The sequence below is a fragment of the Lynx canadensis genome, chromosome A3 (assembly GCF_007474595.2).
Source record: "Lynx canadensis isolate LIC74 chromosome A3, mLynCan4.pri.v2, whole genome shotgun sequence".
Taxonomy (NCBI): Eukaryota; Metazoa; Chordata; class Mammalia; order Carnivora; family Felidae; genus Lynx; species Lynx canadensis.
In genome coordinates, this window is record NC_044305.1 from 118,657,505 (window position 1) to 118,682,947 (window position 25,443).

Consider the following 25,443-nt stretch of genomic DNA (forward strand, 5'->3'; position numbering starts at 1 on the left):
GAGCCTGCTTAGGATTCTCTCTCTGCCTCTCTCTTTCTCTCTCAAAATAAATAAACTTTAAAAAAATACTCAATTTCATTCTCTCTAGTGGGTGAGAGAAACACAAATTGTGTTACAGAGCAACTAAAGTGTAGAGGATATACTTCTTGTCTAAAAACCTGAAAACAAAGTTAACACATATTGGTTTAGGGGCACCTGGGTGGCTCAGTCAGTCGTTTAAACGTCTGACTTCGGCTCAGGTCATGATCTTGAAGTTCATGGGTTCGAGCCCCGCGTCGGGCTCTGTGCTGCCAGCTCAGAGCCTGGAGCCTGCTTCGGACTCTGTGTCTCCCTCTCTTTCTGCCCCTCCCTGCTCACGCTCTGTCTCTCTTTCTCTCAAAAATAAATAAACATTAAAAAAAAATTAGCAGGTATTGATTTTTAAAAATTTTTTTAATGTTTTTATTTATTTTTGAGACAGAGAGAGACAGAGCATGAGCGGGCGAGGGGCAGAGAGAGAGGGAGACTCAGAATCCGAAGCAGGCTCCAGGCCCTGAGCTGGCAGCACAGAGCCCGAAGCGGGGCTCGAACTCACGGATCGTGAGATCATGGCCCGAGCTGAAGTCGGATGCTCAACCGACGACTGAGCCACCCAGGCACCCCCACAGGTATTGATTTAAACTGGGTGTCTCTGACCCGTGTACCAGAGACCAGAGCTGTGAGTGAGTGAGCCGGCTGTGTGATGAATGATGGTGAGACTGTCTTGCTACACCAGTATCCTCCCCCCCAATTTTAGATTTCCAAATTGTCTACGTGGCCAAGATGCCTCATCCCACCTAGCCTCCCTCACCATTGACGGTTGACACTCATTATGCTTCTCACCTCCCCCAGTAACCTCATTAGCGCCACCTTCCCACAGATTTCCCTGCTAGTCTTTGCTAAACTAAACGGAAGAAAAGATGTTCTGGCGTCTTTTTCTGCAGCAAGCCTTCTGTCTGTGTACAGACGAGTTCGTGAACATAATGGGGTAAGGGGGTGGGTGAGTGGGGAATATACCTTGGCTCCCTTAGGAGAGTCCCTCAGAAGGGAAAAGCTTTGAGCACAATTGTGCCACGGGCTATGGCGGTCTTTCCCTCTGTTCTGGCGGGGGCACTATATTCAGAAAACATTCTTTTTTTTTTTTTTTTTTTTTAATTTTTTTAACGTTTTTATTTATTTTTGGGACAGAGAGAGACAGAGCATGAACGGGGGAGGGGCAGAGAGAGAGGGAGACACAGAATCGGAAACAGGCTCCAGGCTCTGAGCCATCAGCCCAGAGCCCGACGCGGGGCTCGAACTCACGGACCGCGAGATCGTGACCTGGCTGAAGTCGGACGCTTAACCGACTGCGCCACCCAGGCGCCCCCAGAAAACATTCTTATCCATGGTCATGGTCAGTATCAGATTTACTTACTTGTGATGCTTCAAATCACTCGTTTATTCCAAACACAGTTACTGCGTAGACAGAGCCCATGTCTGGCCCACTGGCTTGCCATATAGGCTGTGGACTGAATGTCTGTATCACCCCCAAAATTCATATGTTGAAGTCCCAATCCCAAACATGATAGTGTCTGGAGCTGGGGCCTGTGGGAGGGAATTAGGTCATGAGGTTGGGGCCCTCATCAGAAGAGACAGGAGATCTCTCTCTCTCCCCCACCCCTCTCTCTCTCTCTCTCTCCACCTCCTGCCTGGGCCCCCACCCCGTGCGAGGACACAGAGAGAAAGGTAGTCATCCGCAAGCCGGGAGGAGAGTCCTCACCAGGAAACAAATTGGCCAGCACCTTGATCTTGGACCTCTTAGTCTTCAGAACCGTGGGGAATAATTTGCTGTTGTTTAAGCCACTTAGTCTGTGGTATTTTTATTATAGCAGCCTAAGCTAAGATATTACGTTAGAAATGAACATTATCATCAAATCATCATTAAATGACAACTGTGCCTTAAAATAGATGTCACCTCCTTTAAGGACTTCTGGCGGTATTCCACATTCCCATTTGTCTAACCAACAACTCTGATCACCCAGCTATGTTGTCTATGCAAATGAAAGAATTCAAACCACATGGCTGTCCTCCCAGGCAGAAATGGAAAAATGCCAGATAGTCAAACGGTATTAGAAGGAATAAATCAGAACTATGGAATTCTAGAGCTGCATAGATTCATCAAGCCTACCCTGACTTTCCCTTCAGTCCCCGGACTTTACCAACGGTGACCTTGAATAGAAGGGAAGCAGTCCAGCACCAACAGGGGGGCCGGTAAACTGCAAATGTGGAGATCTGAGGAATTCTACAACATATCTGGGGAAGCAGCGATGCCTTCCACGGCAAGATGGTGGATATCTTTGATATGCCAAGATTCATCCAACTGTATGCAGCTTGTATTCCCCAATTTCCTAATTCCGTGGCATGGATTCCTCGTGCTCCTGAGCTAGTACTGGGGCAGAGACAAGGTGATGTGCAAGCTGGGGAAACAGCCCTGTCTAACCTGGGAGTGCAGTCTTTCCTGAGAAAGCCTCTTTATGTTTAAAACAGTGACAATAATTGCTATTTGCTATCTAATAACTGTCTTGTTGGATAAAGGAAAATTTCCTGCACCGCCCACCCTTCTGCCCCGCTTAGTGCTGTAAGCTGTTCCAGTGCAGAACTGCACAGCGGGGGGATCCTGCCGGGTGGACAGTCAAGGTTATGGCAGCTGCTGCTTCTCGCTCATGAAATGCACACAAGCCCATGCTCCTAAAAGGCGCACAGGGTTAGCCCTGCCAAGGAAATGCCAACCCCAACACTGTGTCTTGAAATTGCCTGTGTCTGTCATCACCTTTCCCAGCTCCCCTGTGCCTGCAGGGAGGTGCGAGACAAGGAGAGTCTGCAAGGTCTGTCCTGCACAGCTGCCTCCTGCCAGCAGCTCAGCTGGAGGATGCCGGGGGACTCTGGGGCTCGACAAAGACACATGGGGCCAGAAGGGTGCCAAGGGGATCCTTCTTGCATAAAGACCTTAAAACTAACTTGTTAAAGGGGTGCCTGGGTGGCTCAGTCCCTTAAGTGTCCAACTCTTAATTTTGGCTCAGGTCATGTTCTCTTGGCTTTTTTTTTTTTTTTTAAGTTTATTTATTCATGTTGAGAGAGGGACAGAGAGAGAGGGGGACAGAGAGAGAGTCCCAAGCAGGCTTTGCGCTGTCAGCACAGAGCCCGACGCGGGGCTCGATCTCACAAACCTCAAGATCATGACCTGAGTCGACATCAACAGCCGGACGCTTAACCAACTAAGCCATCCAGGTGCCCCATATGTATTTTCTTTTTAATAGGCCTTGGTTTAAGACTCACATGTCCTCTTTTGGTCAAATCCAAAGAAGAATGTGTGATTTTACAGACACTCGGTCACTGTGATCTGAAGGGACGTGCAAAGCAAGAGCTACACATCCACCTTGTGACATGAAGGACCTACTCAGCCAACCCTAATGGTAAATGGAGTGCTAACTGGAGGGGAAGGAGAAGCCAGTTCTGGTCACTGGGGCTACACTGAATGATGTGGCTTTTCCTTTGCTCCAAGCAGCTAACATTTGCCAAAGGATCAAAAGGCAATACGTGGCAGTGGTTAGAAGACAAAAAAAAAATACACAGCTGCTTTTCTTCTTCTGATCAGCATATAGGAAAGAGAAACAGAGCAGGGGGAAAGCCAACCCTAAAGGGGGGTTGGGGACAGGTGTGCGGGGGCGGGGCATTGCCCTTATAGCATTCTGGGATGGTACTGGAAGGGGATTCTCTTTGAGATGATAAATGAGAACAAATGAAAGATTCAACAGAACACAAAAGCCACAAAGGGAAGTTTAAGGTGAGTGGGAAACAGCCAAGGCTGTAAGTTAAATACATTTAAGTGTTCAGTAAACTGCCTTTCTAAATAACACAGCACTAAATAATTCTTAACTAATATGAAAGCCGTATAATTTTATCATTCTTAATTGGCTTTATCGACTCTTGAGTAGATTTAAAACAGTAGTTCTAACATACGTGTCAGGTATAAAGAAAAGTGACAAACACCTGTGAATTCACCATTGTCATTACTGTGGAAGTCCCCACACCTCTTTCGTCCCACCCACCCCCACCCTCAGACATAACCACTTCCCCAGTTAATTTGTATGGACTAATGATCAATAACAATTAGGTGACAAGGAAAAATAAAAAAGACAAGATCACAGCTGTTCCCACCCCATGACCTCCTCTCCCCAACATCTCAGGATCACACTTCACCTGCCTTATGACGACTGACTTCTTCATCACTTAGTACCGTGCTTTCTAAGGTAAGCAGGAATCTGGAACCCATTCCATGCTAATAATGAGGATGTGAGTGCGTTTTAACATCTAAATGCCCACTGACCATTCCACTAGCATGTTCCACAGGCACATGCACTCAACCTTTCCAAAACCAGCTGCATCATTCCCAATGGCCCACCCAGAAATCTGAGACTCTTCCTGAATTCCTCTCCCAACTAGGCCACTGTCAGCATCAAGGGCTGGTCTGAGCGGTGGGCCTGGTTTGGGTCACCTAGGAGTTTCGTGCAAAATGTCTTGAGGGATTCTGGAGGCGGAACCCAGCCACGGGGAAGGAGAACTGGGTAAAAGGAAGGTAAAAGGGGGATCTGGGGCTTAGGCATCTCCAGGGACTAGGGGGGGACCTGGAGGCGGGAAGAAGGGCCAGTCAGGCTGAAGGGTAGCACACAGAGGGCAGAGGCTGGACAGGCCGTGGCCGATGTTATGCCCACCCCGAGTCACGCTGGACCCTTCAGCCGGTAGCCGTCAGCCATAAGAGTCCAGCACCCGGGCCACACTGGGAGGACAGGCAGGCAAAGAGGACCCATCTGTCCATAAGATGGGTGAGAGTGTGGTGAACAAAGCCTTCTTCTTAAGAAGGGTTAAAAACAAACACACAAGCAAACAAAGACAAAGGAGCTGCTATAGTGAAGCCCAAGAGGTGGGCCTGGCTTCTGGGGAAGGTGTACGCGGACCCACTTGAGGGGAGTCCTTAGGCTAAGATCGAGCAAGAAGTCTTAATCCCGTGGCTTCATCCGACCTGGCCTGGCGCAGCGTGGCCACGCGCATTAGGGCACGGAGGGCAAAAGTGAAATTCCAAAGGATTAGCCCAAGAGGGTGGTAAGCAATGGAGCCGCAGACCGCCCGTTCCAGGTTAGCTGTGCGAGAAACCGGGCAGTTGTGGGAAGGGGAAGCTGAGTGCTTGCGAGCGGGCATGGCGCCGCGACAGAACAGGCCGGCCGTGGGGCACCAGGTGCACTCGGCCCATGCCCTTGCTCCTTTCAAGTGCTCGCCTGCTCACTGAGGTCAGGGGGCTTTCGTTTGAGGCTGGGGGAGACCGAGTACCAGCAAATACCAGTAAATATGAGTCCATCCCCACCCGTGAGCCCAGCTAGCTGCTCCAGGGCCCTGGACGAAAGTCAGGGAGGTGTAAACACGCTGGAGACAAGGGTCCCAACCTCCGAACTGAGGCTTCAGCCAGAAAACACCAGGCTCTTGTGACTGCTAGCCACCATCACCAGCATAGCCCTTCCCCAGGCGGGCCTTCTGGCAGATTCCTCAGCCCTGCTGTGCTTTCCAGGCTCTCACCAGCTGTCTCCAGGCCCCAGAAATAATTCCATCAGCTCTCTTGGAAGGAGACCAGCTGCAGCTCAAGGGCCTCCAGAGTGGCTGCTTCCTAGAACGCCAGCCAAAGGACGGAGAGGCCAGCGGCCACTGCCAGAAAGGGGGGTGGGGAACGACTCTTCTCTGTCTGAGACCTCCATTCTCAGGTGGGGGGTGTAAAAGCAGGAGAAAAGAATGCATTTTCCTAACTAAAAGCATCCCAGGGGCACCTGGCTGACTCAGTCAGTGGAGCACGCAACTCTTGGTCTCAGGGTGGTGAGTTCGAGCCCCACACTGGGTGTAGAGATTACTTAGAAATAAAATCTTAAAACATAAAATCAAATCAAAGAAAAGTTGGGGCACCTGAGTGGCTCAGTGGGTTAAGCATCCAACTCTTGATCTCAGCTCAGGTCTTGATCTCAGGGTCGCCAGTTCACGCCCCACCTTGGGCTCCACGCTGGGTATGAAGCCTACTTCAAAAAACTAAAATAAAAAAAAAATAATAGTAAAATAAAATAAAATCAAATCAAAAGTGTCCCAAATCTGGGCTACCTGATAAACTCTAGATTTGGGATAGATACTAAGTGAAAATACACAAAAATTCTACCTTTTCTTATTTATTTATTTATTTATTTATTTATTTATTTATCCCTTTTAAACTAAAACTTGATATGAACTAACTACCACCATATATAACATCTCCCAAACAACAATTGAAGGAAAAAGCAAGAGACAAAATAGTAAATACAGTGTAAGTCCTTAAGAACTTTCAAAACCAGGCAAAAGTGAGCTACAGTGTTTAGGCATAAAGTTGAAGAAAGAAGAGAAACCAAAGAAAGGATTATTATAAAAGTCAGGGTGGGTGGTTATCTCTGGAGGGTAGGGAGGGGCTGTGTTTGGGCAGAGGCACCTGGTGGGGAAAGCTTCTGGAGAGCTGCAAATGTTCTAGTCTTTCAGTTGAAAAGGGTGGGAGTTACACAGGTGTTTGCTTTAAATGACTCTTTAAATTAGACATTTTCTGCACTCTTCTGTATGTATCTCATAAAACTCTTAAAAATTAAAAAAAAAAAAAAAGAACTCCATGTCAATATACGGAATGATATGCAATGTGTTACTACAATTATGTAAAAATATCACACACACAAAACAGACCAGGTGAGGGGTGCCTGGGTGACTCAGTCGGTTAAGTGTCTGACTTTGGCTCAGGTCATGATCTGGCGGTTTGTGAGTTCAAGCCCCGCGTCAGGCTCTGTGCTGACAGCTCAGAGCCTGGAGCCTGCTTCAGGTTCGGTGTCTCCCTCTCTCTCTCTCTGCCCCTCCCCCACTCACACTCTGTCTCTCTCTCTCAAAAATAAACATTAAAAAAATAATTTAAAAAAACAGACAAGGTGAGAATAAATAACGAGGTTTGTGTTTATGAGATTATAGGTGATCTTACTCCTCTAATTTTTCAAACTTCCTGTATAATATTATATAGATTTTATAATGAAAAATAATAATGGTATCTTAAAACTACATAAATTGTTTTATACTGTTAGGAAAAAAATTGAAATAAGGTGCAAAAAATGTTTCCTTTTCTTTTCAGGAAATCTTGCCATCATCCTGCCACCTCCAGGGAAATTTCCTAAAAGGACTGGGCTTTAGGACAAACCAATCTCCTTCCTTACTTTGACTCCAACAGATTTTAGAACGACACAGACTTTTTTCTCTGTGATGTGAGACTCCTTCAAAGAGGTACCGCGCATTTCATCTTGTGCCGCAGATGTGTTTCCAGCTCTCTCCCCCAAATGAAGTGCTTTCACCTGCCATTGACTTTTCACCAATAACGCTTCCGCCCAGGCAATGACAACCTCCTTCCTGCGCCTGTGGCTGCCAGCTGCCTTCTTACGGACCTGATTCACCTCCATCACTAATGTGAAGAGGTACTTTTTCCTTAACCCAGAATCCCCGGAGCCTGAAGAGCAAATCTCCTCAGTGCTTGTAGCAATACATGGCTAATGGAGCCCAACCCTGGGGAGATGGGCAGAAGGCAGGGAACCACTGTGAGCTCCATCATCTCCAATGGGAGCCAAATTCTCATGGGTGATGCCCCCAGGCTTGTGTGGGAAGCACCATGCCTGCCTGGAGTGGCAGGCCGGGCGGGCAGTCCCAGGAGGCTTGAAGGCAGGCCTGGGGTGAATATAATCAGCTTCCTTCAACTGGGGCAGTGAGGCCACTAGCCTGTGTCTGCATTTCAGTGGCCTGTTTTACAGCAGCCAACAGGAGCAAATGGGGAAGCAAAGGGCGCGAGGGGGCAGGAAGAGGAAATGGAGGGGGGGGATGGGTAGAGCAGTGCCAGGAGCCCTGAACTTGCCTTTGCGCCTCTAGCCACGTGACTAACTGCTCCACACCCATCTTCTCAGCTGTAAAGTGGATGTCAGCACCATCAGCCCATCGTTACCACTGAGCTCTTTGTGTGTCAGGCTCCCACATAATTTCATAGAAATCTTTACAACCGCCTGTGAGGTGGTTAGGCATTATTATCCCCATTTTATAGCTGAGGAGACTGTGGGTTGGAATTCATCCGTACTAGACTGGAGCTCCTTGAGAGCAGAGCCCAGGCATCACTTTATCCTTCTAAGGGCTCGGCATGCAGAGGCGCTCATTAAATGCTAGCTGAAGGAAGCGAGGGTTGGCAGAGAGAGCGGGGTAGAAGCAGTCTGTGTGCACAAAGGGTTAGCCACAGTAAGGGGCTGTTAGCAACAGGAAGGAAGGCTTCTCCAAAGAAGAGTTCCATGCTGGTTGTGAGGGCGTTTGGTACAAAGCTTAGGGCAGAGGAACAAAGCTGGCGTTGGCCGGGCTGAAAAAAAGACAGGAGGCAGAATAAGCAGGCATGGGCTCGGTACAGCCAGCAGACGAACTGCCTTGGGGCCAAGAGGCCAGACTGGGCTGAGCAAGCAGCTTGGGGAGCCAGGGTAGGAGGTCAAGGAGCACAGAGCAAGAGGCCCAGCCTTCTGAATGAGACCCATGTGGCCCAGGATGACTTGGAGCACGGAAAGCAGGATCCTGAGTCTGGTCAGGGGATGAGCACGTGGTTTGGGGGCTGATCTCCCCGCTTGTTTGCCTGGCACAGGTTGAGTGGAGGCCGAGAGAACGGGGACTATGGTAATCCGGGCATGAGGATATGGTGGGCTAAACAGGTGGTGCCTATGGAATAGAAAAGGAGCAGGGCCGAGAAAGGACTGAATGCTGGTGGGTTCTCCGGAGGAAAGGGAGAACAGACTGGGGAAAACAGTAAGAATGGAAGCACGGGCGAACAGAGCAGAGCAGAGAGCTGGTGTGGACAGATGGAGACCAGCTGTCGGGGCATGCCTGTGCTTTATGGACGCCCAGGAACGAAAGCCGATTTCAGCTTCCCTCTCTAGGAAAGACTGATCTTTAGATCAGTCAGAAGATGGCAACTGACCCAATCAAGGTAAGGAGATGGCAGGAGCAGGAAACTAACACCTACTAAATGCTACTCAGTGTGCTAAGGCTCTTAACACATGGCATTTAATGGAAACAACCTCACAATTGCTCTTGGAGATGAGGGGCTGTCTCCACTTGACAGCCAGTGACTGGAGGTAATGACTAGTCAAGGTCACACAGCTTCATGGAAAGGAAAAGGAGTAGAGGTAATTCGAAACACCAAATAATACAAGAATCAAAAGGTCTGGACTGCGCTAATGGGCTAACCTTCTGATTTACTCCTGCGTTGAACACTTAGGAGACACTTGAGACAAAACACTCTACTCAGGCATTGCCAGTTCTACCTACTAAATCTGTTCCTTATCCATCCTCTCTCTCTTTTTTAAGTTTATTTATTTATTTTGAGAATGAGAGTGTGAGCGAGAGAGGGGCAGACAGAGGATCCCAAGCAAGGCTCCGCAACGTCAGCAGGGCCTGACGTGGGGCTCGAGCCCGCGAGCTCATGACCTGAGCAGAAATCAAGTCAGCCGCTTAACCGACTGAGCCACCCAGGCGCCCCACTTATGTTTTCTTTTTTCTCCGAAACAACTGCCTTGGTTCGGGCCCTATCATCTACCTGCATTAAGATGATATCACTATGACCTGGATACTTCTAACTGGTCTCCCGGCCTCCGCCCTGTCAGCATACTGAGCTTGTAAGTTGCCAACAGGATCACAGAGACACTTGTAGCACCTACGTGGTACTATGCTAAGTGCCAGATACTGCACCAACCCCCGACGAGCTCCCAAGTTTGGAGTGCAAAGAAAGGCATGAACAAAAAGTTCAATATGAGTTAAGAGAAGGGCTGTGTCAGTACCAGGAAGGGGGGCGGGGCGGGAGAAGCACTTCACCCTGAGTGGGATAGAGGACTGCTCCTCAGAGGAAGTGCCTTGGATGTCAGTCTTGAGGGCTGCTTAGGAGTGCACCATGGGGGGCTGGGGGAGCCAAACCTGAGCATTCCAGACAGAGGCAGGGCGGTGTGACCTAGCTGGGTGCCTTCAGGATGGCTGGTGTATTTGAGGAGCCCCAGGAGCCCCAGCCATTCAATGCCTGATGGGACACACTCAGAGTGTGGACTCTAAGGCTTGCTGGGAGGGCAAGCAAAGAAGGGACATGATTAGATTTGCATTTTACATAAAAATTCAAAGGACAGAGCATTAGAAGCACACACAGAAAGATATGTTTATAAATTTTGGATGGGTTAAGGTTTTTTAAGCATAATCCAAAGCCAGAAACCAGAAAAGAAGAGATTGATGCCGGTGTGACTATAGAACAACAACAAACTAATACAGCAGAAGATGCCACAAAATACTTTTAATAAAGACAAAAACTGGGGCACGTGGGTGGCTCAGTCGGTTAAGCGTCCGACTTCAGCTCAGGGCATGATCTCACAGCTTGTGAGTTCGAGCCCCGCATCGGGCTCTGTGCTGACAGCTCGGAGCCTGGAGCCTGCTTCGGATTCTGTGTCTCCCTCGCTCACTGCCCCACCCCTGCTTGTGCTCTGTCACTCTCTCTCAAAAATAAATAAAAAGATTAAAAAAAAAAAAAAAGACAAAAACTGGTTAAGACATGTTTGCATGTTTTAAGAGAAAGATAAGTACTCCGGTAGAAAAAAATAGGCACAGGAGGGGTGTGTAGGTGGCTCAGTCAGTTAAGCATTCGACTCTTGATTTCGGCTCAGGTCATGATCTCAGTTCGTGGGTTCCAGCCCCGCATCAGGAACTGCACTGACAGCGCGGGACCTGCTTGGATTCTCTCTTTCTCCCGATCTCTCTCTGCCCCTCCCCACCTCGTATGCTCTCTCACTCAAAAAAATAAACTTAAAAAAAAAAGAAAGAAAAAGTAAGCAAAAAATATAAACAGGCAATCCGTGGGGATGGGGAGGGCGTAAATAGCTCATAAGCAAATGAAAAGACGTTTGTCTTATTAAGAATCCAAGAAATGTGAGTGAAAACAAGAAAATTACATTTTTCACCTGTCGTAATGGCACAGAAAAAAGAGAATAATGCCCACGGGGAGAGGAGCAAGCACTCTCATACGCTGTTCATAGGAGTTCAAACTGATACAACCTTACCAGAAGGAAATCTAAAAATCTACATGAAAACTTAAAATGGGCGTTTCACATCTAAGAATTTCTTCTAGGAAATAATCGGACCATTGCACAAAAATGGATTATGAGGGTGTTTCGTTATCATAACATTATATATAATTATATAATTATTCTGCTGTTATAACAGCTAATGATTTGAGAACAAGGTTAGGGTGTGTCAGTGTAAGGACTGTTTCAATAAATAATGGTACATTCACACACTAGAAGGCGATGCAGCCATTGAAAACGATCACGCAGATCTTTAAGTACTGACATGGGATGTTACATACGATACAGTACTAGGTGGAGAAAACAGATTACAGAACCAGACCCCATGGTATGTGCCTCTAGTTTTGTGTATATAGGTGAGATCTCATATATATTTGAATATATATGAATATGACCTCTCACTTATACATAAACTTCACTTACACATATATGTGAAAACTCACATACATAAACAAGCTTTCTGCATAAAACACTGGAAAGGTTATTCACTAAACTAGTGACTGCAGTTGTCTCAGAGAAAGGGACTACAGCAGGACTCAATCTCTCTGCACTACTTGATTGTGAAAATGTCTGTATCATAAACGAGCTGTGGAATCGACAACAGCCCCGGTCAAGGGGGCAGTAGTACAGAATACACTAGAGTGGGCTCTGAGGAAGTCTGTGCCAGGACGGGCAATTCACTAGCAAGTTAACGTCTCTCGTACATTTATTCAACCACCATTAATAGGTACGTCTAACGGCCTATTGGATCCTTCTAATTTAACATCTCACTGGGCCTTCCAACGGATCCCATCTAAAACTGAGCTCGTTACACTCGGTCTCCACTCGGCTCCTCTTCCAGTGTCTCCCATCCCAGGGAAAGACACCCCAGCTCCCACCGCAGGACCGAGCCAGCAGCAAGGGCGAGGAGAGCAAGTGATAGCTCCACAGGCCATAGCACGCAGCCCCCTTCCTCCTTTTTGTTCACTGGCGCCCCAGACGAGGCAGTGTCTTCTCAGATGGCTGCTTAAAGGAGCAGAACACCCTCTCAATCCCGGCCCATCTGGCCGCTGCCTTCCACAAATGAAAGGGTGGAGACAGGGACCAACTGACTGACTGGGTTCAAAGGGCTTTTCCTGGTGGTTGAGTCTGAAAATGTGGAGATGCCCTCATTTACTTAAACAAAAAGAGGTAATGAGCCTTCAGAGGCAGGGAGCACCTGCTGAGCAACTGTCAACAGAAGGGATGAAGTCTCCATCTTGAAACAAGTAAATGGGAGCACATGGTTGTCCTCCCACCTAATTCATCCTGAATGCTGGCATTTCCTTGTTTTCTGGTTCACCTGCTTCTGCCAGAAGAGAGGTGGGGTTGGAACTGATGACAGATACCCAATTACTTGTATAAATACTTACAGTTCATGCCCTTCTACTCTTCGGAAGAGCGGGCCAGATTCCCTTGGTTCCCAGTCCCTGCCAGCCTCCTCCCCACCCCCAGCCCAGGCCGAGGACCTATTCCTAAAGGCAAATCTAAAGACTGGATGGCTCAATCGGTTAAGCGTCTGACTTTGGCTCAGGTCATGATCTCATGGCGCATGGGTTCAAGCCCTGTGTCGGGCTCTGTGCTGGCAGCTCAGAGCCTGGAGCCTGCTTCGGATTCTGTGTCTCCCTCTCTCTCTGCCCCTCCCCTGCTCATGCTCTGTCTCTCTCAAAAACAAACATTAAAAATCTGCTTTAAAAATAAAGACTGGATCCAGAGGCAAGGGAAACAAATGCAAAAATGAACTACTGGAACCTCATCAAAATAAAAAGCTTCTGCACAGCAAAGGAAACAATCAGCAAAACTAAAAGGCAACCGACGGAATGGGAGAAGGTATTTGCAAACGACATATCAGATAAAGGGTTAGTATCCAAAATCTATAAAGAACTTGTCAAACTCAACACCCGAAAAACAATCCAGTTTAGAAATGGGCAAAGAAGACATCCAGATGGCCAACCGACACGTGAAAAAATGCTCAACATCAGGGAAATACAAATCAAAACCACAACGAGATACCACCTCACACCTGTCAGAATGGCTAATAACATTAACAACTCAGGCAACAACAGATGTTGGCGAGGATGCAGAGAAAGAGGATCCCTTTTGCATTGTTGGTGGGAATGCAAGCTGGTGCAGCCACTCTGGAAAACAGTATGGAGGTTCCTCAAAAAATTGAAAATCGAACTGCCCTATGACCCAGCAATTGCACTACTAGGTATTTATCCAAGGGATACAGGTATGCTATTTCGAAGGGGCACATGTACCCCCATGTTTATAGCAGCACTATCGACGATAGCCAAAGTATGGAAACAGCCCAAATGTCCACTGATGGATGAATGGATAAAGAAGGTGTGGTATATATACACACACATATATATATATATGTATATATATATATATGTATATATACACACAATGGAGTATTACTTGGCAATCAAAAAGAATGAAATCTTGTCATTTGCAACTATGTGGATGGAACTAGAGGGTATTATGCTATGCAAAATTAGTCAGAGAAAGACAAATATCGTATGATTTCACTCATCTGAGGACTTTAAGGCACAGGACAGATGAACACAAGGGAAGGGAAGCAAAAATAATATAAAAACAGGGAGGGGACAAAACAGAAGAGACTCTTAAATATGGAGAACGAAGAGAGGGTTACTGGAAGGGTGGTGGGATGGGGAATGGGTTAAATGGGTAAGGGGCATTAAAGAATCTACCCCTGAAATCACTGTTGCACTATAAGCTAACTTGGATGTAAACTGAATACATATAATAATAATAATAATAATAATAATAAAATAAAAAAATAAAGACTGGAGCCCAACATGCTCAAGATTAGGACACCTGGTGCTTGCTTGACAAGCCCTGACTGAGCATCAACTTTTGTATATATAAGTGAGATTTTGTATACATAAGTGTCCTGCTGAGGACTGGACCCCAGACTGCACATCAGGTACCTGATTCCCTGTTTGGTAAATGACCTACTATCTCGTGGCCAATAGGCTGGCACACGCTTCCTGTTTGTTGCCTGTCACCTTCTCCAGGGAATGGAAGCCTGCCCATCCACATCTGAGGCCTCTCCACCTGCTAACATGCTCTCCTGACACCAACGCTCTCCTGGTGACACGACCTGGAGTGTGGACTCCTGTCCCTATGACTCAGGTATGTAAGTATATCCAAACCCTTTGAAATGTATACTGTAAGAGGCTGTCTACCATATGTAAATTGCACCCCAACAAAGCTGACTGAAAAACAAACGAAAGGGGTAACTGGATGGCTTAGCCGGTACAGCATGCAACTCTCGATCTTGGGAAGTGAGTTCAAGCCCCACACTGGGCATAGAGCTGACTTAAAACAAAACCAAAATCAAAACCAAAACCAAAACACATTTAACAGAGAATTGCTAAAGGGGGATCAGAAAAAAACAAGACAGAACTTAATAGGAATTACATTTAGTGCTAAGCTTCCTGGCAGTCCAAGCAGAAGTGGAAATGGTTTGGGAAGGAAAAACTTTCTATAACTGGATAAAAGGGAGGCCCTGATTTACCCACCAGGAAGAGCCTTTTGAATCCCAAATAATTCATTGCTCCCCTCCATCCAACTGAACATTTAAGAGAACGCTTTAGAGAAAGCAGATCTGCTCTCTATGTAGATAATTCTAGAAGGGATTTATTGGATTCCTCTCTAAGGAAAGTAAGAAACATGACGGATATATTTAACTGCAATTTTGCAGAAGGTGCAGAAATATTTTTCCAAGCCATTTTTAATATAGAGCAAACATCAATAAAAGGCTGAAGAAATACCACTAAATTTTTACTTAGAGATGACATTTCTGTGTTAAAGTGTTAAAGAGTCCAAAGGCGTTAAAGTAAAAGAGTCCAATTATCGGCTTTTATCCGGTGCTCCAACCTATGTTATAAAGAGAATGCAAACATGTCCTTTCCATCCTTTAACTGGTAATGGGAAGGAAGGTGTCTAAATAGTACTCCTCTAGGGGTGCCTTTCAGGCTCAACCAGAAGAGCAGGTGACTCTTGATCTCGGGGCTGTGAGTTTGAGCCCCACGTTGGGTATACAGATTACTTAAAATTAAATCTTTTTTTTTAATGTTTTTATTTATTTTTGAAACAGAGAGAGACAGAGCATGAGCGGGGGAGGGACAGAGAGAGAGGGAGATACAGAATCTGAAGCAGGTTCCAGGCTCTGAGCTGTCAGCACAGAGCCCGACGCGGGGCTCGAACTCAAGAGTGTGAGATCATGACCTGAGCTGAAGTCGGACGCTTAACCGACTGAGCCACCTAGGCGCCCCCAAAATTAAATCTTTAAAAAAATATTGCCCCTCTAGTGGGAACACTACAACCCCAGCCGTCACCTAAGCCAAATTTGTGGTCCTTTATTTCCTCTCCCCTCAGCCTAGTGTTTCACAATTGAGGAAAGTGTGCACAGATGGCTTTAGAAGGTATACATATTTGGACATAAAATGGTGTTGAATCATGAGCTCTCTTTCTTCAAAATTCTATTTATTTAGAGGCGCCTGGGTGGCTCAGTCGGTTAAGCGTCCGACTTCGGCTCAGGTCATGATCTCACAGTGTGTGAGCTCGAGCCCAGTGTCGAGCTCTGTGCTGACCGCTCAGAGCCTGGAGCCTGTTTCCGATTCTGTGTCTCCCTCTCTCTCTGCCCCTCCCCGACTTGTGCTCTGTCTCTATCAAAAATAAACGTAAAAAAATTTTTTTAATTCTATTTATTTATTTATTTATTTATTTTTATTAAAAATTTTTTTGATTCTATTTATTTATTTATTTATTTATTTTTATTAAAAAAATTTTTTTTGAAGTTTATTTATTTTGAGAGAGAGAGAGCATGAGCATGGGAGGGGTAGAGATAGAAGGAGAGAGAGGATCTCAAGCAGGCTCCACACTGTCAGTGCCCTGAGATCATAACCTGAGCTGAAATCAAGAGACGCTTAACTGAGTACCCAGGTGCCCCCTATTAGAATTCATAAGGCGTTTATTTTGAAATGGAAAATAATGGAATTGCGAAGAGTCAACAAAATTATGAAAAGGAATACTATGGGGTAGGTGAAGGACTGTCCTAGGAATATTAAAAGATGCTATAAGAAATTACTGTCATTAAAACTGTATGGTGTCAGCAGATGATTAGACAAAAGATGAAAGGAGAAGAAGAAGGTGCCTGGTAACAGATTTCAATTAAATTTAACAAAAGTGGTATTTCAATTTGGAGGAGATAAATGATTTACTTAATAGATGGGGCCGGCATTTCTGGCTCTTTGTCTGGAAGAAAATTAAGTCGGCTCCCTACCTATAGCCCAATCTGTAATCCATCTGGAATTTATTTAAATGTAAAACATAAAGCAATAAAAATATTAAAAGCAAGCCCAGGAAACTACTTGTATAATTGAGGAGTGGGGAAGCCCTTTTAACTCAGTCTGGAAACCCAGAAGCCATAAAAGAAAAGTCCCATTTCTGACTTTATATGAGTTTAAAAAATTGGTAAAGTAAATGATATCATAGAAACAAAAAAACAGCCAGGGGTGCCTGGGTGGCTCAGTCAGTTAAGCATCCGACTTGGGATCAGGTCATGATCTCACGGTTCATGGGTTCCAGCCCCACATCGGGCTCTGTGCTGACAGCTCAGAGCCTGGAGCCTGCTTTGGATTCTGTCTCCCACTCTGCCCACCCTCCCCTGCCCCAGCTTGCATTAATTAACACATCCATCACCTCACATATTTTATTATTAAGAACACCTAAGTTCTAGTCTCTTCGCAAATTTCAGTTTCACAGTACAGTGTTATCAACTATAGTCACTATGTTATGCATTAAATCCCCAGACCTGGGGCGCCTGGGTGGCGCAGTCGGTTAAGCGTCCGACTTCAGCCAGGATCTCGCGGTCCGTGAGTTCGAGCCCCGCGTCAGGCTCTGGGCTGATGGCTCGGAGCCTGGAGCCTGTTTCCGATTCTGTGTCTCCCTCTCTCTCTGCCCCTCCCCCGTTCATGCTCTGTCTCTCTCTGTCCCAAAAATAAATAAACGTTGAAAAAAAAATTAAAAAATAAATAAATAAATAAATAAACATTAAAAAGAAGAAGAAGAAATAGAAAAATATCCTGAGAGAACATACGCAGTGCATATGGCAGCTATGAGGTCTTACAAACCGATAGGAAAAATACAACCAAGAGAAAGATGGGCTCATCCATAAGCGTGACACAGAAGAGCAAATTGAAATAACCAACAACATATGAAAAGATGTCCAATCTCTCTAGCAATCAAGAAGATGCAAATGAAAGTCACAGTGAGGTGTCATTCCACATCCATCAGACTGGCAACAATTCTAGGGTGATACCTGACCTTGACAGGACTTGGGGGAGGGAGTGGGTTGGGGGTAGTTGTGAGGGTGCCGCTGCTGCTGAAAATATGGATGATCGCGCGCTTTTAGAGAACAGTCTGAAAAGCCCTCTATTAAAATTTGAAAAGCTCTGTGACTTGGCAAGCCCACTCCCAGGTCTCTATCCATAGAAACAGAAGCAAGAGAACATAAGGAGATGGAAGGTAAGGGAGGCCCATTGCAGCAACGTGGGGAGGACAATAAGCCAACAAAAACCTGGAAACAAACTGAATGCCCATCAATGGGGAACAGTACTATCTAAAGGAAAACTGTTTGGGGCGCCTGGGTGGCTCAGTCGGTTAAGCAGCCGACTCTTAAGACTCACATCATGATCTCACAGTAATCATGATCTCACAGTACGTGAGTTCGAGCCCCATGTCGGGCTCCAAGGTCACAGCTCAGAGCCTGCTCAGGTTTCTCTCTGCCCCTCACTCTCTCGCTCTCTCTCAAAATAAACACATAAACATTTAAAAAAATAAAGGAATAGTGTTCCTCTAGCCACTTCTGATGCTAAGCACCAGGCGTTAGTGTAAACCCCCCAGGCTGAGGGCTCACTCCCAAAAGACTGACCCCACTGCAGACGCCAGCCACCTGGCCCAGGTTGTTGCCTCTACCCCTGACGACCTGACTACAAATCAGAGGTTCCCATGAACCCCTCCTCAAGTTTGATAATTTGCTAGAACGGCTCACAAAGAAACGCTTTATTTACTATTACAAGTCAGGATCATCCACGTGGAAGAGACACAGGAAGACCCATGGGACAGGGCAAGACACACGGAAGAGGGGCCACGTAAGGGCAAGAGATGTGGAGCTGCCGTGCCTTCACCCTCCCCGCACCTTGAGGTGTTCACTGACCTGGAAGCCTCTCCCAACGCCTCTCTTCGGGGGTTTTTCTGGTGGTTCCATTACCAAGACAAGAGTGATTCGATCATTGGCCATGGGTGATTTACTCAATCTCCAGCCCCTTTCCCTCCCAGGAGGAGGGGTGGGAGGTTGGGGCTGAAAGTTCAACCCTCTAATCACCTGGCTGGTTCCCGTGGCAACTAGCACCCATCTGGAGAGTCACCTCATTAGCATAACTCAGGTTTGGTGTTAGAGGCTTATTATGAATAACAAAAGACGCTCTCCTCACCCCGGTCAATCTGGAAGTTACAAGGGTTGTAGGAGCTCTGTGCCAGAACTGGGGAAGAAGACCAAATAACAGATTTATTATTATATCACAGTATTGCATTATCCATGCCATAGAATAGCATGCAATTTTTTATTTTTTATTTCTTTTTAGTGTTGATTTATTTTTGAGAGACAGAGCACGAGAGGGCAGAGAGGGAGGGAGACAGAATCCGAAGCAGGCTCCCGGCTCTGAGCTGTGCCCCACGCGGGGCTCAAACCCACAATCCATGAGATCATGACCTGAGTCGAAGCCGGACGATTAACCGACTGAGCCACCCAGGTGCCCCTAGCATGCAATTTTTAAAAAGTTAAGTCTATACTAATTGCTTTCAAGCTTCTCCAGGGGCACCTGGCTGTCTCAGTCGGTAAAGCATGAGACTCTTGATCTCAGGGCTGTAAATTTGAGCCCCACGTTGGGTATAGAGATTAATTAATTAAGAATAAAATCTTAAAAAAAAAATTAAAAAAAGCTTCTTCCAAGATGTAATGATAAGAAAGACAAGTTGTAGAGATAATGTATTTTACCAAAATGGAACTCCAATACATGTAATCCATGACATCCACACACAGACACAGACATAATAGGATCCCATTCTGATAAAATGTGCAAGGACAAAAAATATCTTTGTATCTTATTTATACACGATAATGTGTAGAGAGCAAAATATGGGTGAAAACATCCATTTGTTTACACTGATTACCAGAGGGTGAGGAGGGAGCATTTAGTTGCAGAGGAGTGGAAGAGAAGGGAAAAGTCTTTTCCTTTTTTTTTTTTTTAAAGAAAGAAAAACGTTAACAAGTAAAACAGGATGGACATGTGTGTGAGAGTGTGTGTGTGTGTGTGTGTGTGTGTACGAGTGTGTGTGTCATAAAGATGATCACCCAAATGCTAACGGTAGCTGCCTGAGGGTGCTGGGATTTCAGGTGACTTTTACTTTATTTCATTGACATTTAAATATTGTTTAAGTTTTTCACAGTGAAGATGTATTATTCATAAAAACCGGGGGAAGGGGAAAGCAACAAAATCACTTTCACTGAAGGAAAATGTACCCACCCGACCTTGAAGGCCAGTCACATCTACGGAGCCCCTGTTTCGTGCCCTGCGCTGTACCAGATGTGTTCCATTTCGAATCCTCGAAGCAAAACTGCAAGGAATCGGGATAATGGTGCTCAGGAAGGGGTAGACAGCTTGCCTGGCATCACACAGATTATTAGCAAGTCTGGAAGACAAGATCTGCACCCAGATTTAACTCCTATGCGTTCTCTTTCCTGCCTCTGCACTGCACTCTCTCAGTATGGGCTGTACCGGTCACAGGACGTGTACCTTCAGGCTGGCTAACCCATGTGTCCTTCCCCCACAGGAGTCCCTCGCTGTCCTTGACGGCAGTCTTCAAAATGAGCTCCACAGAATCTCTGCCTTCAAGAATCTCAAGTTTACCTCCCTGTTAGCATTTCAGCACCCGGGGGGGGGGGGGGCGGAGGGGTGAGGACTGTGCATTACAGATCTCTAATGTTCAGGTCCGTTGACTGCTACTTAAGAGTTGAAAAACACAGAGGCACCCGGGGTGACTCAGTCAAGTTAAGCTTCCCACTTCGGCTCAGGTCATGATTTTGCAGTTCAGGAGTTCAAGCCCCGCATGGGGCTCTGTGCTGACAGCTCAGAGCCTGGAACCAGCTTCGGATTCTGTGTCTCCCTCTCTCTCTGTGCCCCTCCCCCGCTTGTGATCTGTCTCTCTCTCTTTCTCTCTCTCTCAAAAATAAAAATAAAGACATTAAAAAAAAAAGTTGAAAAACACAAAAGAAAAGACGTGAGCTGTGTTTTCCATGCTCTTGATGTTCTCTTCACACACAGGATCTTTCTCATGAGCTGCGTTCATTACTTTAAATTCTTTTTTTTTCTTTTTTTAAAGTAGGCTCCACGCCCACGGTGGGGCTTGAACTCATGACCCTGGGATCAAGACTCATGCTCTACCAGCTGAGCCAGCGAGGCGCCCCTACCTTAAATTCTTACACAAGATAATCCGCTGCTTACTCCAAGCTCACCATAAACTTAAAAAAAGAAAAACATACACCTATTTACACAGCTGAGAACAGAGGATTCTACAATTCGGAGCAAAGAGCACATTTTCCGTGCTATTTATTGGCTATTTGGAGCATGAAGGACGTGAACAAAAGGCTGTAAAATAAAAGAGGAACAAAAGAGGGTATTTTAACACAACCCGAGGAGGAGAAAAGGCATTGCGTTTATGCACACGAATTTCTTACTTTAAACACACACACTAAACATAACATATTTTAAAACTTGTCATTGTACTGTCCTTGATTTTCATTAGGAAAGAAAAATCGCTGCGGGTGGTCTGGGGGCCCAGGGAACTGGTCAGTCTGTGTAAACTCATGCAGATAAAGACAAGGCCTCATTTGACACCCTCTGGGCCCCCTCTTTGTCACAACACTGAGCACACAGACCCCCAGAGGGGGAGAGCCAGGAAGGGACAGACGCACGGGGGTGGGGGGTGGGGGTGGGGGGATGTGCTCAGTTGCCCCTAACGACCTTCAGTCTTCCCCCTCCCCCTGCTGTCCGAGCCTCCCGCTCTGACACCAACCAGCACAGCCCCTTACCTCCTTGGCCCCATCCTGCAGCTTCTACACCAAACCCTCTGCCCTAATGTCCTCTTCCCCAAATCCTGCCCTAACACCTTGTCAGAAAAGGCTTTTGATGTATCCTAAGGGCGAGGACCATTCTCTTAGCCCGAGGGAGACCTTAGCTCTCCTCTGCCACTGCACAGAGGGTACAGAGTCTGCAAGGCCCGGCCTCCCTCCACCTTTCTCTTCCCGCAGTACTTAGCATGGTGCCTGGCTAGAGGCAGATGCACACAGAACGTTAATCACCTTCCCCTTAAAGCATCCACTCAAATAATCCAACTTTTGGATTTTTATCTGCTCTGGATAGAAAGATCTAGATGCTGTCAGAATTACCTAGGCCCACTTTTTCAGACCCGAGCCCAAAGACAGTGGCATGAATGAGCCTTGGGGGCTCATTCCTGGAGCGCCACTTCCTGGAGCACTTTGGTGGGGTTAAACGTTTTAACGGTGGGTAATTCCCCAAATTCGTCTTTTTTCTAAATTTTTATTTTTTTAAATTTTGGGGTTCAGTGTTTTTTTGTTTCTTGTTTTTGTTTTGAGAGAGAGTGAGAGAAAACACGTGCATGTGTGTGTGTTGGGAGAGGGGCAGAGAGAGAGAGGAAAGAGAATCCCAAGCCAACAGCGAGGAGCCCCACGCAGGGCTCGATCTCACCAACTGTGAGATCATGACCTAAACTGAAATCAAGAGCTGGACACTCAACCTACTGAGCCACCCAGGCACTGCCCCCCTCCCAAATTCTTTACAATTTCATGTGAACACACAAAAAATTGGTATTTTGTGAACTGGAGTGTAGACCTTGCATTCATTTTTTTAAGATTAAAAAATGAGAACAGCTGGGGTGGAGCTTGCTTGGGATTTTCCTTCTTTCCCTCACTCTCTGCCCTTCCCCTGCTCACACTCTCTTTCTCTGTAAATAAATAACTTAAAAAAAAAAAATGAGAACAGGGGCCCTGAGTGGCTCAGTTGGTTAGGTGTCCGACTTTGGCTCAGGTCACGATCTCGCAGTTCGTGAGTTTGAGCGCTAGTTGGGCCCTGTGCTGACAGCTCGGAGCCTGGAGCCTGCTTCCAATTCTGTGTCTCCCTCTCTCTCTGCCCCTCCCCCGCTCGCACTCTGTCTCTCTCTTTCTCTCTCTCTCTCTAAAATAAGTAAACATTAAAAAAATGAGAACAGTTATGAAACACTATACATGATTCCATTTACACGAAATGTCTGGAACAGGCAAATCGATAGAAAGTGGATTAGTGGTTGCCAGGAGCTGGGGGTGGGGTGGCGGGAATGGGAAGTGACTGCTAATGGCTAAGGGGTTTCTTTCTGGGGTGATGACAATGTTCTGAGATAAGAGCGCGGTGATGGTTACACAATTATGAATACAGTAGAAACCATTGCATTGTATCCTTTCCATGCGTGAACTTTATGGTACGTAAATTATACCTCCATAAAGTTGTCAGCAAGGCCTCAAAGATTTCAGACTTGCATCAGGGTGCTTCTAAGTTTCGAGAAGCAGTAACAGGAAAGAATGGAAACTCCAGGCAGGTCTACAAGTCAAGAGACAGGTCCCCAGGAGGGCATCTGGGGTATAGGTCTGAGGGGAAGTGTCAAGTAATGTCCCCACGGCTCCGGGTCAGCAACTGAAACGGAACCAGTGTAAAGCAAGGAGGGCACCAAAAGCATGGACCCAGTTTCTGGAGTAGGTCTGCGGCCCCTATCGGAGCTGCGCCAAAGGGTGTAAAGAGAGCATTGCTTGCCAGACCTGAGCACGGAGGGGTGGGATGGAACAAGGGCAATGCAGGTGGCTGGCTTGGTATGAAAGTAAAAAGACGTGGGGCGCCTGGGTGGCTCAGTCGGTTAAGCGGCCGACCTCAGCTCAGGTCGTGATCTCGCGGTCCGTGAGTTCGAGCCCCGCGTCGGGCTCTGTGCTGACAGCTTGGAGCCTGGAGCCTGCTTCTGTTTCTGTGTCTCCCTCTCTCTCTGCCCCTCTCCCATTCGCGCTCCGTCTCTCTCTGCCTTTCAAAAATGAATAAATGTTAAAAAAAAAAAAAAAAGTAAAAAGACGTTCAGGTGATGAGCGAGAACCTGCCTTAAGCTTCCCCAGGTTGTTGACAGAATTCATTTCCTTACGGTTGTAGGCTTTCAGGTAAGGGCCACTCTCAGCTCCAAGAAGCCACCCAATTTCTTGCCAAGTGGGCTTCCCCAACGTAACCACTTACTTCTCAAGGGAGCAAGGAGAGTCTCTAGAGCAAGTCTGCTAGCCAGATGAGGTCGTGTATCATATAGTCAGGGGAATGACATTGTCACCTCTGCCATCTTCTATTGATTAAAAACAAGTCACAGGGGTGCCTGGCTGGCTCATTCGGGTAAGCGTCCGACTCTTCATTTCGGCTCAAGTTGTGATCTGAGTTCGAGCCCCGTGTAGGGCTCTGAGCCGACCATGCGGAGCCTGCTTGAGATTCTCTCTCCCCACCCCCCTCCACCCCTCCCCAGCTCACACGTGCACACTCTCTCTCAAAAATAAATAAACATTAGGGGCGCCTGGGTGGCACAGTCGGTTAAGCGTCCGACTTCAGCCAGGTCACGATCTCGCGGTCCGTGAGTTCGAGCCCCACGTCAGGCTCTGGGCTGATGGCTCGGAGCCTGGAGCCTGTTTCCGATTCTGTGTCTCCCTCTCTCTCTGCCCCTCCCCCGTTCATGCTCTGTCTCTCTCTGTCCCAAAAATAAATAAAAACGTTGAAAAAAAAATTAAAAAAAAAATAAATAAACATTAAAGAAAAAACAAAAACAAAAACAAAAAAAAAGTCCCAGGAAAGCATTACACAGAGGTGTGAACGTCAGGAGCTGGGCATCGTGGCACGGGACACACCAAGAGTCCCTCTTCACAATCCTTGCAGAGAAAACATGCCCGCAAGTAACCAAACCATAAAGCAGAATGGAACTAATTCTACAGGATGATCTGGAGGCTTCTTAACCTGTTGTCATTTGAGACCAAAGAGGGCAAAAATCACCAGATGCTTTCTCTGCACTGATATAGCTCGTTGGAAGTTAAATTGCCCTGGAGGTTCCTTCTCTGTGAAATGATGAGATGTTGTCTAAGGTTCTTCCGATGTCCTACGATGACACCTGGCCCACAGTAGGTGTTCAATAGCACCTCTTCCGTAAAGGAAGGGATAAAGGAATGAGCACCTGTACACATTAGAATGCAGACATTTTTTAAGATTAAAAAATGATCGTGATGTCCGGGTAGTGTTTCTCATCTTCTATCCTAAGATTTACACCAAATTTTCCTGAATAAAAATGATCGGAAGGGAAAATACTAGATGCTATTTGTTAATTGTCGTAATGGCTCATCCTTAGTCTACCTGGTCCCAGCACCTTTCTTTTTTGAAGGAGTTACACATTCTGTCTCTTCAGCGGCTCGAAAGCCCTACTCTGCATGCTTGTGTCTTATTTTTAGGGGTCCTCCATGTGGGAGACCATCTGAGAACAGAAGCCATGAGCATGGGGCCAAGAACTCAACTCTTCTCAAGTTTTCTGGAATCCCTTCCAAGGTGAGCCAGAGCCAGGAAAAGCTGCCAAATTACTGTTATTACTGTTTGAACAGGTAAAATATACACACGATAAACATTTAAGACCATATAAATAGTCCCCTCCTCTGGAGATAAGCACCATCACAGGTTTTGCCGTGTTTCTTTGCATGGACAACCTATGCATATTTAAGCATATACTTATCTATTTTGTATTGCACAAAATAGCAGCATGCATGAAATATCGCTCTGCCTGCTTTCTTTCCGTTGTGATATAAATTGGCCCCTTGTTCTATATCAGAACATAGGGGCGCCTGGGTGGTTCAGTCGGTTAAGTGTCCGACTTGAACTCAGGTCATGATCTCACAGCTCATGGGTTCAAGCGCCGCATGGGACTCTGTGCTGACAGTTCAGAGCCTGGAGCCTGCTTTGGATTCTGTGTCTCCCTCTCTCTCTCTGCCCTTCCCCTG

General features: G+C 46.5%; 1 protein-coding gene and 1 long non-coding RNA gene across 2 annotated transcripts in view; one reads left to right on the plus strand and one right to left on the minus strand.

Annotated features, from left to right (window-relative positions):
• Nucleotides 1-25,443, minus strand: part of DPYSL5 (dihydropyrimidinase like 5) — a 102,422-nt gene that overhangs the window by 64,492 nt on the left and 12,487 nt on the right. The gene's annotated exons all lie outside the window — the stretch shown is intronic.
• LOC115511030 lies at nucleotides 7,438-20,256 on the plus strand. The gene is made up of 3 exons (XR_003967927.1): nucleotides 7,438-7,562; nucleotides 14,288-14,405; nucleotides 20,172-20,256. It is a non-coding gene; the product is annotated as an uncharacterized LOC115511030 (long non-coding RNA).